The sequence below is a fragment of the Triturus cristatus genome, chromosome 5_2, assembly GCF_964204655.1.
Source record: "Triturus cristatus chromosome 5_2, aTriCri1.1, whole genome shotgun sequence".
Lineage (NCBI taxonomy): Eukaryota > Metazoa > Chordata > Amphibia > Caudata > Salamandridae > Triturus > Triturus cristatus.
The window spans coordinates 445,485,676-445,499,161 of record NC_140588.1 but is presented as its reverse complement, the minus strand read 5'-3'; positions in this window follow the sequence as shown (position 1 = coordinate 445,499,161).

The following is a 13,486-nucleotide window of genomic DNA, read 5'->3' as shown; positions in this document are numbered from 1 at the left end:
ATACTGCCATGGAATTCAGCACCATGCCAAAACTCGATTTAGTTTTATTGTGATCAGGGCTGGTTCTACACCTTTAATTAGTCCAATGACTTACCCTGAAAAATCCATTGTTTCTTTTACTACAGTATCTCTCAGATCTGGAGGTAAATCCTCCACCATTCTACCAGGATATAATCCTACAGCTGTTCCTTGTTGGGTCCTTTTTAGGTCTCGCCTGACCCAGCGCATGCGCTGGTCTGGCGAGACTTTTAGTAAGGGCTTCAAAAAAATGCTACCATGGCCAGCCTACAGCTTGCGTGCATGTGCGCGGGCGCGCGCTTACGAGCAGAGGCGCCATATGGCTTTCCTCGTCATGCTCATTAAGTGCCGCGCACATGCACGCAAGCTGTAGGCCGGCCATGGTAGCATTTTTATCGCGATCACTTTCACTTTCGCAGCTGTGCGGCCGCTTTGATCTTCTCAGTGAGCCAGTATTATCATCCTCAGTCCCGTCTCTGCCTCTCTTCTCCTTCCCAACTGTTGTTTCACATCCTTTCTCCCACTTTTCCATCTCTCTTCTTCATACTTTCTTTGTTACTGTCACCTTAACTGTTTTGTGCCTCTGTCCCCAAGTTTTCCACCAACTCTTTTCCCTTTGTTTTCACCTCTCTTTCTTGTGCGTTTTAATTTTAAGCTTTCTTCCCCTGCCGTAAACCCGGTAAATCAAGGCCGCCTTGCGCAATCGCGGCACCGGCACTTTACCTTTAAGTAAAGCGCCGGTGCCGCGATTATAGCAAAAGTAAAGAAATAGATGTTTTTTTCTATTTCTTTGCTTTTGCTATAATCGGGGCACCCGCACTTTACTTTTAATGTTAAAAGTAAAGCGCGGGTGCCGCGATTATAGCAGAAGCAAAGAAATAGAAAAAAACATCTATTTCTTTGCTTTTGCTATAATCGCGGCACCCGCGCTTTACTTTTAATGTTAAAAGTTAAGCGCGGGTGCCGCGAATATAGCAAACGAGGGCCTTGTTGCAGGTCCTAGTGAAAAATATCAGAGAAATTAGGTGAACTTGGCTTATTACCTCACAGAGCTTTCCTGTTTTCCCTGAGCTCAGTAGCAATGATCTTTTCCAGTATGGTGCCAATGAACGGTCCAGGTATATGTACATGCGGCTCATTTACTGATATCCCTCCCCAAGGGGCCGTAGTGTTGCTTGACCAAGTAAGGCACCTCCTGTTGAAATATGTCCCTTCAGACGCCACTTGAAGCAATAAAAGAAACTGTGCATTGTCAGGCCTTGCTTTGTCTGAAGAGAATATTTGCATTAGCAGGTGCTGCTTAACATTTCAACAACCCCCTTAAACCTTTTCATGGTGGACCCAGGGGACCTGAACCAAGAAGTCTTTTTGTTTAAGCAGTTCAAGATACACTTTGGACAGCTACACTTGCCCACTGCTAGACTCAAGAGACTGGTTTTCTGTTAACCCCAGATTTCTTCTTCTGTCACTTTGTGGATATTGATTGTCCTAGTAATGGACTTTAGCAGTGCAGCACATTTGCTCCTCCAGCCCTAAGAACTGACAATCCCAATGCATTTCTCTGAGTTTTGGAGGTGCATTGGTAGTCTGTTCTTAGTTATGCTTGACAACCTGTGGATAGCGCAAGGCATAACGTGCCATATCAATGGTTTGCAGCATGTTTTTGGCTGGGCTCGAGGTACGATTTAGTAAGATACACACTTATCCGCTTCCTTTAGTTTGTTTCATTGGTGGGGGAAGGTTGTAACCAGGAAACAGACTTTGCATCACTACACCTCTCTTTTTTACATAAATATTTTTACTTTTAATTGCGTGTACAAAATTGCACTGTAGAAAAATACTGATCAGTGAATAATAGAATACACAAGATCACATTTTGACGCTAATTTAGATCCTTCGTTTTCACCTCTCTCTCTTGTGCGTTTTAATTTTAAGCTTTCTTCCCCTGCCGTACACCCGGTAAATCAAGGCCGCCTTGCTCAATCGCGTCACCGGCGCTTTACCTTTAAGTAAAGCACCGGTGCCACAATTATAGCAAAAGTAAAGAAATAGATGTTTTTTTCTAATTCTTTGCTTTTGCTGTAATCGCTGCACCCGCGCTTTACTTTTAATGTTAAAAGTAAAGCGGGGGTGCCGCGATTATAGCAAACGAGGGCCTTGTTGCAGGAGGGCATGAATGCGTTGCGAAGGTTGTTTTTTCAGTGATCAAACCTCGTGGCAGTAGTACGTTTTTGCCAGCACTTTGAAACCCCCCAGTCCATATCTCACCAGCCCGTGCCTCTCTCCCCGTTCAATTCACCCCCCTCCCCCACCACAGATCACATCACTCTGCTGGCCTCCACCTCCCCCCCCCTCTATACTGCAGCCGTAGCCTGCTTTTAAAAAAATAAAATAAAATCTTTTGGCGTGCGTACAACTCCTGGGCTGCTAATGCTTGTTTTTTTTTAATTGCAGCGCTCATACATGCATACATCGTTCACGGCCGCGCGGCCAATGCTTGTTTTTGATAAGGAAGCCTATTTCAGGGAAAAGCAAATTGCACACAAGGTAACAATGTCAAGCAGCATCGACCTTCCTTTCGCCCTTAACAAAAGGTGTTTAATTCGGAGAGCAGTGATAACAGTTTCTGTCCAAGGTGCCATTTCTGTGCTCAGTAAAGAAAGGCGTGAGCTTCGATCTGCCCGCGCTCCCAATTTGGATGATTTATAGGTCTCCAACATGCCACTCTTATGAAAAAAACAACTTGATTTTCGCACAGTTCTTGAGGCCACACTTCTGTAACTCATAATCACCGGGGCAAGTCTACAAAGAGGCAGCAGAACCACAAACCACCTACAAAGGGATGTCTTGTTATTACATTCGTGTAGCATACGTCCGCCTCTAGTATTGCTTTGTGGCGCTCTTGAGTGCGCAGTTTGCATTGCTCTGAGCTCTAAAACTGATCACAGTTAAGGCTTTCCGGAATCTTAATTTTTAGTCTGTATATAGATTGTGAAGTTTTTGTTAATCGGTTGTCTTTCTGTGTTGATTCTATATATTATGTGATACACTTGTTAGTCGGGTGTCTTTAATGCCTTTTCTGTATATATTCCCTCAAAGTGCTTGTTAGCTAACTGTCTTTCCGTCTAGCCTCTATATGTTCTTGTGAAGTGCTTGTTAAATGTCTTTTTGCCTTGTCTTGTATATGTTCTGTGAAGTGTTTGTTAGCTGAGTGTCTTCATGTCTAGTCTGTATATGTTCTGTGATGCGTTTGTTAGTCAGCTGTCTTTATGCCTTGTCTGTATATGTTCTGTGATGTAGTTGTTAGTCAGCTGTCTTTATGCCTTGTCTGTATATATTCTGTGATGTAGTTGTTAGTCAGCTGTCTTTCTGCCTAATCTGTATATGTTTTGTAATGCTTTTGTAAGCCGGGTTTCTTTATGCCTTGTCTGTATATGTTCTGTGAAGTGTTTGTTAGTCAGGTGTCCTTATGCCTAGCCTTTGTATGTTCTGTGATGTGCTTGTTAGTTGGGTGTCTGTATGGCTTGTCTGTTTTATTTATTTATTTTGAGTTTTATAGAGAGTGACCTTGACCCGTTAGGGAATCAGAGTGCTTTACAGGAATCATAGCAATGTACAACAAGCATTGACATAGCCAATAGGTCTCTCCTTTGGGGTCTTATAAGTGTATAAGTGTTTAACCATGCAACAGTTAATGTTGTTGCACCAAGGATATTGTGCTGTATAACTAAATACTTATAAGGTCCCAAAAGCGAGACCTATTGGCTATGCCAATGCTTGTTAATATTGAGGGTCACTGATTCTGACGAAAAAAACAGTGTGTTAACACATTAGAAGTAAATACAAATTTATAAAAACAATTTATTAAAAAGATTTTTTCACGACCTTAAAAACATAATTCATGTACAATACATTGTGTATAATAGCGACAATATCAGAATAACAATACACAAAAGGTTGCAACAACTTGAATCACAAAAAAGGGACAATAAGCGAGAGTAAAATAAAAAGACACTATTCTTTGTCAAAAGAAACCTCATCCTTATAGTAAATCTTCAAGATGGACCCTGATGTATTACAATCGGTCAGCATCTAGAGTAACATCAAAATTGGATGGATTTGTGGTATACAGGCGTTGGAGCGTTTCAATGATTTCCTGATTTAGACCATCTTTATCAAGACTGGATATATACACACTCTCAGTTATTAATATCTCTAGAACAAAAATTCAAAAAGAGAAAATTTTACCCCTTTTTTCTTTTTGAATTAAAAAAAAAAGTTGAGGAGCGCCCTTTGACCTGAGGTAGCGGTAGTATAAAAACGCCAAAGGTTGTACGCGATTTAAAACCTGGGTGTGAAACGTTATGGATGTAACGAAGCGCCAGTTTTCACAAATTAAGTATGTGAAACATTTTGGCAAGGCAGCTTCTTGCTTTTACGAATAGATAATGTAACTAGAAGGGGCCTTTTTGACTTACTTAGTGGGCTATAGGCAAGGCATTGGTAAGAAGCGTATTTTGTGGAAGAGGCACGTTGAGATTTTGTGTTCCGGTAGTACAGTAACAGGAATCAAATACACGCCGGTCACTCCAATGCTCACAGTACAGCTATGAAAAACAGATTGATGCTGTCTGCCTTTCTTTGATTTTGACAGCAAAAAGGGTGATTAGTACACCCACTAATTGGTTTAGATAGGTGAGGATACCAATAAGTAGTATTATGAATCCCCATATGGGGGTGACCTCATGATAACGAGACATGAGCTCAGGAGTTCTATAATTTGAGTCATCAGGAAGAATGTGAGATATGACTAATGGAGGGAGGCTATACAGCTTAGCGCCTTTTAAATTTTATTTTATAATGAAATAATTTATTTATTGATTTTTAGTTTTGAAAAAAACCCCCATCAAATGGAGGGCCTATAAAGGACGCCAAATTCAATAATCCTTTTAAATAGATAACCTCAACAAGTCATTGGTTGACGCCATTATTTTATACGAGCATCATTATCACTAAGAGGTATGTTGGAGTTACCCAGTATGCTTACAACAGGTCTTAGAATAATCTAATAGAGCACTTGGCAAGATTGAGGTAGAGTATTCAGGGTCCGTATCTCTTTTCTATTTTTTTACTTAGATCACTAGACCGAAGCGTTCTGGGTCTGTCGGAAGTGACTTGGCACAGACTACAGCATAATGTAAATATTTTAATAAGGTGAGCGCGGTTTATACCCCCCATATAGTGTTGGGTGGCCTGCTCTTGGGGAAAAAACCAGCAGTAATCATGTATGATGTGTATTGAGGTTAACTTACATAGCCCCTGATGTGGTCTTTTATCTAGGTTGGAAATAACAAATACATATACTAACAATGGGAGCAGGATCAATCTTTCCCCCGAACAGAAACCATTATATGTGAGTCTCATTCTATTTGAAGGTGAGACTATGACCACTTCTCTTAATATGATGTTTTGTGGCCCCTGCAATAGGAGGGGATGGGTTATGATTGTGTTGGAAGTGTTGCATAAAAAAGAGGGTATCTGTGAGGACTGATTAAATAGTAGTGTCTTTATTTCACAATACAATGTTTTGCGGATAGAAGTAATATTGTGTACATTAAGGTGTAATAATTTTTTAGATGGCGTTTTGAATGTCTGTGTCTTTTTTATATATATCAAAAAAATACACCTTTGTATAATGTTTGAATTTTTGTTCTAGAGATGTTAGTAACCGAGAGTGTTCAGTCTTGATAAAGATGGTCTAAATCAGGAAAGCATTGAAACGCGTCGACGCCTGCATACCACAAATCCATCCAATTTTGATGTTACTCTAGATGCTGACGGATTGTAATACATCAGGGTCCATCTTGAAGATTTACTATATGGATGTGTTTTCTTATGACAAAGAGTAGTGTCATTTTATTTTATTCTCGCTTATTGTCCCTTTTTTTGTAATTCAAGTTGTTGCAACATTTTTTGGATTGTTATTCTGATATTGTCGCTATTATACACAATGTATTGTACATGAATTATGTTTTTAAGGTCGTTAAAAAATCTTTTTAATAAATTGTTTTTATAAATTTGTATTTACTTCTAATGAGTTAACACACTGTTTTTTTGGTCAGAAGCAGTAACCCTCAATATTGGATGCATGTTGCCTGGAATGACTGAGTAGTAATAAAGGGGTGTTCAAGTAATCTCCAAAGGACCTTCTTTTGTTGTTTTCTATTGAACCCTAGTCCTTTGGATTTAAAAGGGCGCCTCTCAATTTGTGGTAAGGGTCATTTTTAATCCAATATCTTCATCATGTGTTCAAAATTCAACATCATCCGTTGTTCAGTAAATAATACAGTTTAGTTTTCACAATTTACACATTGTAATTTGCTTGGAGACACCATTCAGCCATTCCCAGTCAATTGACTTAAAAGAGGAACTGTATCCTGTTTACAAGCTTCTTGCATACTTGATGCCACAAGCAGATCATCAATGTACTGTACAAGAATTAAATTGCAAGACATCGACAGAGTCTCAATATGCTTTTTCAATATCTGATTAAAGATTGAAGGAGTCTATATACTCCCATGGAACTCAGCACCATGGCTAAACTCTATCTGGTTTTATTGTGATCCGGACTGGTTCTACACCTTTTATTAGTCTAATGACTTTCCCTGAAAACCTATTGCTACTTTTTTTACAGTGTCTCTCAAATCTGGAGGTAAATCCTCCACCATTCTCACAGGATGTAATCCGACAGCTGTTCCTTGTTGGGCCATTTTTATTTCAACATCTTCATCATGTGTTTGAATTCAACACCATCCGTTGTGCTGTAAATAGTACAATTTAGCTTTCAGAAACAATCTCACCCTAACAGAATACAGTACTTGAATCACATTGCAAAAATATTGCTCTTCCTCAAATGAACCTATGTTTACAGGCACTTTCTTTGAAACAGGATTTAAAGGATCTTCTTTCCCAAGAGGGACTTCAGTGGAACAGGTAGTTCCTGTATCCATAAGAAATAACACTTAGGGCCTCATTTATGAAAAGTGACGCATCACTGCGTGAAAACAGTGATGCGTCACTTTTCACTGCGCCCTCCCTGCGACTACAATGATGCGTCATATTTACAGTATGACGCATCATGTCGCAAGGAGTCACAGATACGGCAGAATTTCTGACGTATCTGTAGGCGCAAAAGTGACGCATTGCTGGAGTGTGTCACAAAAGTGACGCAACTCCAGCAATGTGTCCTTTCACATGGGACAAGCCCCATGTGAAAGGGCCTGCGTCAGTCTTACGCCTGCTGTGAGGCAGGCGCAAGATATTGACGCATTTGCACCCTAGAAGTGGTGCAGTGAAATCTCGTAGATTTCACTGCGTCACTTCTACGATGCTTACTTACGTGGGAACGCCCACCCTGCATACATTATACCTGACGCAGGTATAATGTAGCGCAGGGGTTTACAAAGTGACGCATCTAGGTAGATGCGTCACTTTGTAAATATGGCGCATCGTGGCGCATGTTTTACGCCACTGGTGCGTCACAAAAAGTGACGCACCGGCGGCGCAAAAGTGACGCAGGGGCTCATAAATTAGCCCCTTAGTTCCCATTAACCTCTCCTCTTACAAATGATCCACTTGGTCTACCTCTATAACTGCACCAAGTTGGGAATTGTCAGAATCAAAGCTCTCGTTTTCCAACATAAGGAATTGTTGAAATGGGTCTGATTTTGGAATATATTTGAATTTGCTCTTGATGCCTGATTTATATTTAATCTGGGATTCCCCATATTCTGTGGGGCCATTGAAGCTTTTGGGACCCACATCATGGGAACTTGTGATTGCTTTGGCATCTTCATTCGCTGGACCAGAATCTGAACTGGAACATTTTGCATCTGCGTTTTATTTATTCCTTGAATTTGTCAATCACTATTCAATCAATTTGGATTCTGTCTATACTCTATCTTCCAATGCCTGAGCCTGTTACAATAGGGACAAGGAGTCGATTTCTTCAATGTTGCAATATCCATTTCTGAATCTGGATAAACCAAAACGACCTCTACCCTACGAAACACCAACCCCACCCTGAATTTGACCTCCAACTTGAAAACAAAAAACTTGCATTCCACCAACATTTCCTCTATGGAATTGATTCTGAAACCTCTTTAGAGATAATTTTGTTCGTGCAAGCATAAAATCTCTTTAAGTGTCTTCTGCTTCATTTCTTGCTCATCACTACAGTATTTTGCATGCCTCAGGATCTCATGTAAAGGTGTTGTATGCCAACAAATCGTATTCTGTTGTTTGTGCTTACTGATCTCTGGTCACAACCCAGGAACAAACTGTTCAAACACCTGCACAAATTGTTCATAGTAAGCATGCAGTAATGTTTTTGCATCTGGGGTAGTTCAATTGATCTTTTGCCAATTCATGTCTCTCACTGGAACCTTTCCTTTCAAAAAGTTAATCACCTCATCATAGTTGGTCATTACCACAGGTGAAGATGCACAAGTATGCACATCTCTTGGAGGCTCAGTATGTGGCCATTATAGAGATATCTTGCCTTCACCCCACAAATCACTCGGAACGACAATATCAAAGTAAGTATTCAAGTCTGTCCACAGAATCTTTGAAATATTTATAAATCTGTCAACTTGTAAATACCACTGTGCGGGATTCTGTCTCCATTTTGGAAAATTGTTTCTAAATGGGGCAAGATCACCTTTAATCCATGCTACATGAACATACCCTCCACCTGGTATTCTCCTCAAATGAAAAGCTAAAGCCTCACTGTTACACCTAACATGCTTTAGGGTGGTCTCCCCCAAACATTTTGCCTGCTTGCCTCAAAGTTTTGCAGATTTCTTTTTGTTGGCCTTAAGACTGTCGGCACTTTACCCCTGCCAACAAGTGCTAAAGTGCATGTGCTCTCTTCCCTAAACATGGGTTGTTTGATGTATCCACAATTGGCAATTTATTTATAAGTCCCTAGTAAAAAGGGAACTACATGCTACCATGGTCTGTAAATGAAATGCTACTAGTTGGGCTGCAGCGCTGCTTGTACCGCCCACTTATGTAGCCCTTAAACATGTCTCAGGCCTGCCATTACGCAGTCTCTGTGTGCACTTTTCACGGCCATTCCCACTTGGCATTTTAAACCCCTTGCCAATCCTTAAACTCCTCTGTTGTTATAAATAAATCACCCTTAAGGTTGTCTCTAGGCAGCCCATAGATCAAAGTGCTATTTAACTAAAAGATAGGACGTGCTTTCAAGTTGTACATGTCCTGATGGTGAAAAACTCCTAAATTCATTTTTCACTGATGAGAGGCCTAGCCCTCCCATAGGTTAACATAGAGAACTCATTATTACATTTAATGCCAGGTATTTCGTGGTCAGAAGTAAGCATGGTAACGCGAGACAGCGAGGTAGTCAGGTATGCAGGAGCACCAGAGCAATGAGCATGGAAAGCGCCAGGGGCAGTGGGGTGCAGCATGAGACTTGGGGGCCCAAAGCATCAGAAGCACCACACAAACTGTGTGTGACTCCCATAGGTAGGACACAGGCTCATTGCTGCATCATGGCCCCCTATGTCCATGCAATGTTATGTTAAATTTTATGTTAAAATTACTTATTCAGCGCACGTACACCAAGCGGTGTCATGGCGCTAAGAGCAAAGAGGAAGCTGCATCAACAGGACAGTTGGCTTACTGATATGCCTGGGAAAATAAATGGGTCTTGAGCATTTTCCTGAACTGTGCATAGGGGGTTGCCAACCTAACTTCCACAGGAAGCGAGTTCTAAAACTGTGGGGCCAAGACCACAAAGATGAGCACCCCATGTTTTTTACGTTTAAATGAGAGAATGGTCAACAGATTTAGATTGGACGAACGCAGTTCCCGGGAGGGGGTATGGTGCTGAATCCTTGAGGAACTGAAGGCTGGGCCATTCCCAGCTAGTGCTTTGAAGATGGTACATTCCAGCTTGAAGGCACAGCGTTTAGCCTCTGGAAGCCAATGTAGGCTCTTCATCAGAGGTTTAACATGATGTCGACTAAGCTGGCGGGTGATTAACCTGTCCGCATGGTTTTGCACCAACTGTAAACGTTGTAGTTGATAGGCGGGAATGCCAGCATACAGTGAGTTGGCGTAATCGATACGCGAGATTACCAAGGTTAGGATAACCAAGGTCAAGGCCTCAGTGGTCAAGAATCTACGGATCTTCTGGATTCTATGAAGGTGGAAAAAGCACGCGGAGTCCACTGAGCCAATCTGGGCCTTCATAGATAGATCATTGCTGATCACAATCCCTAAGCTCTTGACGGAGCTTGCTGGAAGAGGGGGGCTACCCAGCATAGGAGGCCAAAAATTAGAGTTCCACGGGTTTGCCGGTCCACCTGTAAGAATAAGCTCAGTTTTATCAGGGTTTAGATTCAGTTGGTTATCATTCATCCAGTCACTGATAAAGCTCAGAGTGGACTGGAAATTGAACACTGAGGGAGTGGAAGAATTGATGTCAAACACCAGCTGTAGATCATCGGCATAGTTAAAGGTTACAAATTTTCTTTCACGCAGAAACCAGACCGAGAGTAGTAGGTACAAGTTAAACAAGAGGGGCGAAAGGGATGACCCCTGGGGAACCCCACAAGTTAGTTTCATTTTTTGGGAGGAGAAATTAGCAAGGCGGACAGCTTGGAATCGATTACTGAGAAAGGAGGAAATCCACTTCAACGCCAGACCCTGCCTTGATAACACGGTCGATCAGGGGACCATGATCGACCGTGTCAAAAGCAGCTGACAAATCCAGGAGTACCAGGGCCTGGGTGAGGCCCTTGTCAGCCCTCCTTCTAAGCTCATCCATAACTGCAAGGATAACTGACTCAATTGAATGTGCAGGTCTAAATCCTGCCTGATGAGAGTCAAGAAAATGAGATTGTTCGATGAACGAACTCATGCAGTTTTCCACATGAGCTTCTAAGATTTTCCCTAGGGGGCAGCAAGGAGATGGGGCAATAGTTGCTTAGCACTAACGGGTCAGAGTTGGGTTTCTTCAAAATCGGGATAATTTTAGCACTTTTGAAGGTGTTAGGGACACTACCAAGTTTAAGGGAATTATTAAGGAATGAAAGGGGAGGGTCCAGACAAGTGAGGAAAGCTTCACGTAAAATGTGAGGCGGGCAGAAATCAGTGGGGGAACCAGAACTAAATTTTTTAAGTCAAACAAAAAAGTTTTCCTTTGAGATTGGGGGGATTTGATGAAATACAAGTGAGTTTTTACAGGGTGCTCCGGAGCCCATAGTGGAGATGGGAGGAGGAATACAAGCCTTGATCGTAGCAATTTTCTCAATGAAATAGGAATTGAGTGAGTCGCATAAGGATTGCGAGGTAACAGGTTTCGCCATGACCCTGTCAGGATTAGTGAGTTCGTCAACTATGGAAAAGATATCTTTGGATTTATTAGCCGAATTTACGATTTTTGAATAAAAATATTCTGCTTTAGTCTGGAGAATAGCAGACTTTGAGCAGTGTTACATAGGAGGTTTTTTTGCCCAAGGAATAGTCGTGTCTCCACCTACGTTCAGCTTGCCTTAATGCTAGTTTCTTTAATTTTAAGTCGTTGGAGAACCAACATTGGGCGTCGTGTGGTCGCATAGTCTTGATTTTCTTAAAGGGGGCAATCCGATCACTAGCGGATTCAAGCCAAGCTTTGATACCTTTTGCCTACATGTGGAGTGATTCTTGTGCAGCAGGGGCTGTGACAGTTAGTAATGAGCAGAAATCGCCGATATTAGCGTGGTTCCAGTTTCTGGCCAGATTGTTTTTTATCTGTGAATTTTTAGTAGGGGAGATACTGGATATCACAAATGTGAAAAGATGGTAATCCGAACAAGTACATGGGCAGATTGCGAACTTTGAGATTTCCAGGTTGGATGTCCATACTTGGTCTAGAATATACCCCTTTAGGTGAGTGGCTGCCTTCGCCTGCTGGATACAATTCATTCCAGTAAGGAGATCGGTAAATTCTGTAGAGTCAACACTTTCCTGTACCTCGTTAGGCCAGTAGTTAAAATCTTCGATTATTAAAATTCTGGCATGATTTATAGCTAGCTGGGAGATCATTTCGCCTAGCAGTTGAGGGAATGTGGGCATGTAATGAGGGGGTCTCTATAATAAAGCACAAAAAGAAAACTGTGAAGATTCAAATTACAATATTAGGCTATCAACTGAGGGAATGTCTGTGATTCCCAATGAAGTGAACTGGAGTTTCTGGTGAATAATGGCTACGACCCCTCTCCAACCTTTACCTGGGGGCCTATTGGACTGAAGAATATAATAGTTATCAGGTACTGCTGCCAGGATATCGGGGACAGACTCGGTAGTAAGCCACGTTTCAGAGAGGAGGAGGATATCTGGTTCATCCGAGTCGATACACTGGAAAATTTCAAGCTGATGCTTTACCATTGAACGGGTGTTCAAGTAACTAATTGTGATTCCCTTCGTTTCCTGTTGCTCAGGGATAGCTCTTAGTGGCGGGACCTTGTCATTGACAGGAGATTCTCCACTGCTAGGTATGACGGGGACTTCTGAGTAGATGTCCCTAAGTGTCAGAATCCCTGCTTTATTGAGAATGGCTCGGGTCTCAGAATCTAAGGTCCAATTCCCATGCAGCTGCCTCAGGTCTGCAGACAAGTAGGTGGAAAAACTGGCATGATGTATGGCCCCAGGACCCAGTCGGCCGCGGATGGGCGCAGACAGGCTGACCATCCTGCTCCACCCCTAACAGCCCCCACCAACCAGAGACCAAGATTCCTAAATGCCGGCACCCTCCACAACAAATGGGGAAATCCCACGGTGGACAGGGGTGTGGGCGTGAGCCCAATTGAGAAGTTAAAGTGCAAGTGCCCGCACTCCGCATTTACTGCATGCCAGTGGCTCCCTTCTGCCATCCTGCCCCACCAGAAGAAGTAAGCAGGGAAGTGACAAGGAAGCAGGTCTGAGGCTGGCCGTGCAGTGTTCCATTTGTTTCATGGCTTCCTGACCTTCAGGCTTCCAGTCAGTCCAAACACCATTAGGGCATCTGCACTAGGGAAGGGGGGAGTGCTGGGGCACAAGTCACGACGGTGCGGCTTGTGCCGCAGCACCTCCTTGGAAGCTCCGCTCGGCTTTACTCTGCTATGCTAAGGTCACTGTTGCTACCACTCGCCTAACATAGCCAAGCCTCTGAGAACCACAGCCACCTGAAGTCCACTTACAGTCACTATCTCATCAAGTTCTATAGTGCTAGAACTTGAGAAAGCCAGCTCTCTGGCACCTTTGCATCCATCATTGATGACGAAAAAGGAATTGACATGCAGACTAAGTGTAACTGGGAGAGTGGCGATTGTGGTGAGCGTTGTGCTTGGTGCTTGTACAAAGTGAATGTGTCTGGTATTCGGTGCAGGGGTGTAGCCTGTAGTGACACTGGAGTGCACCC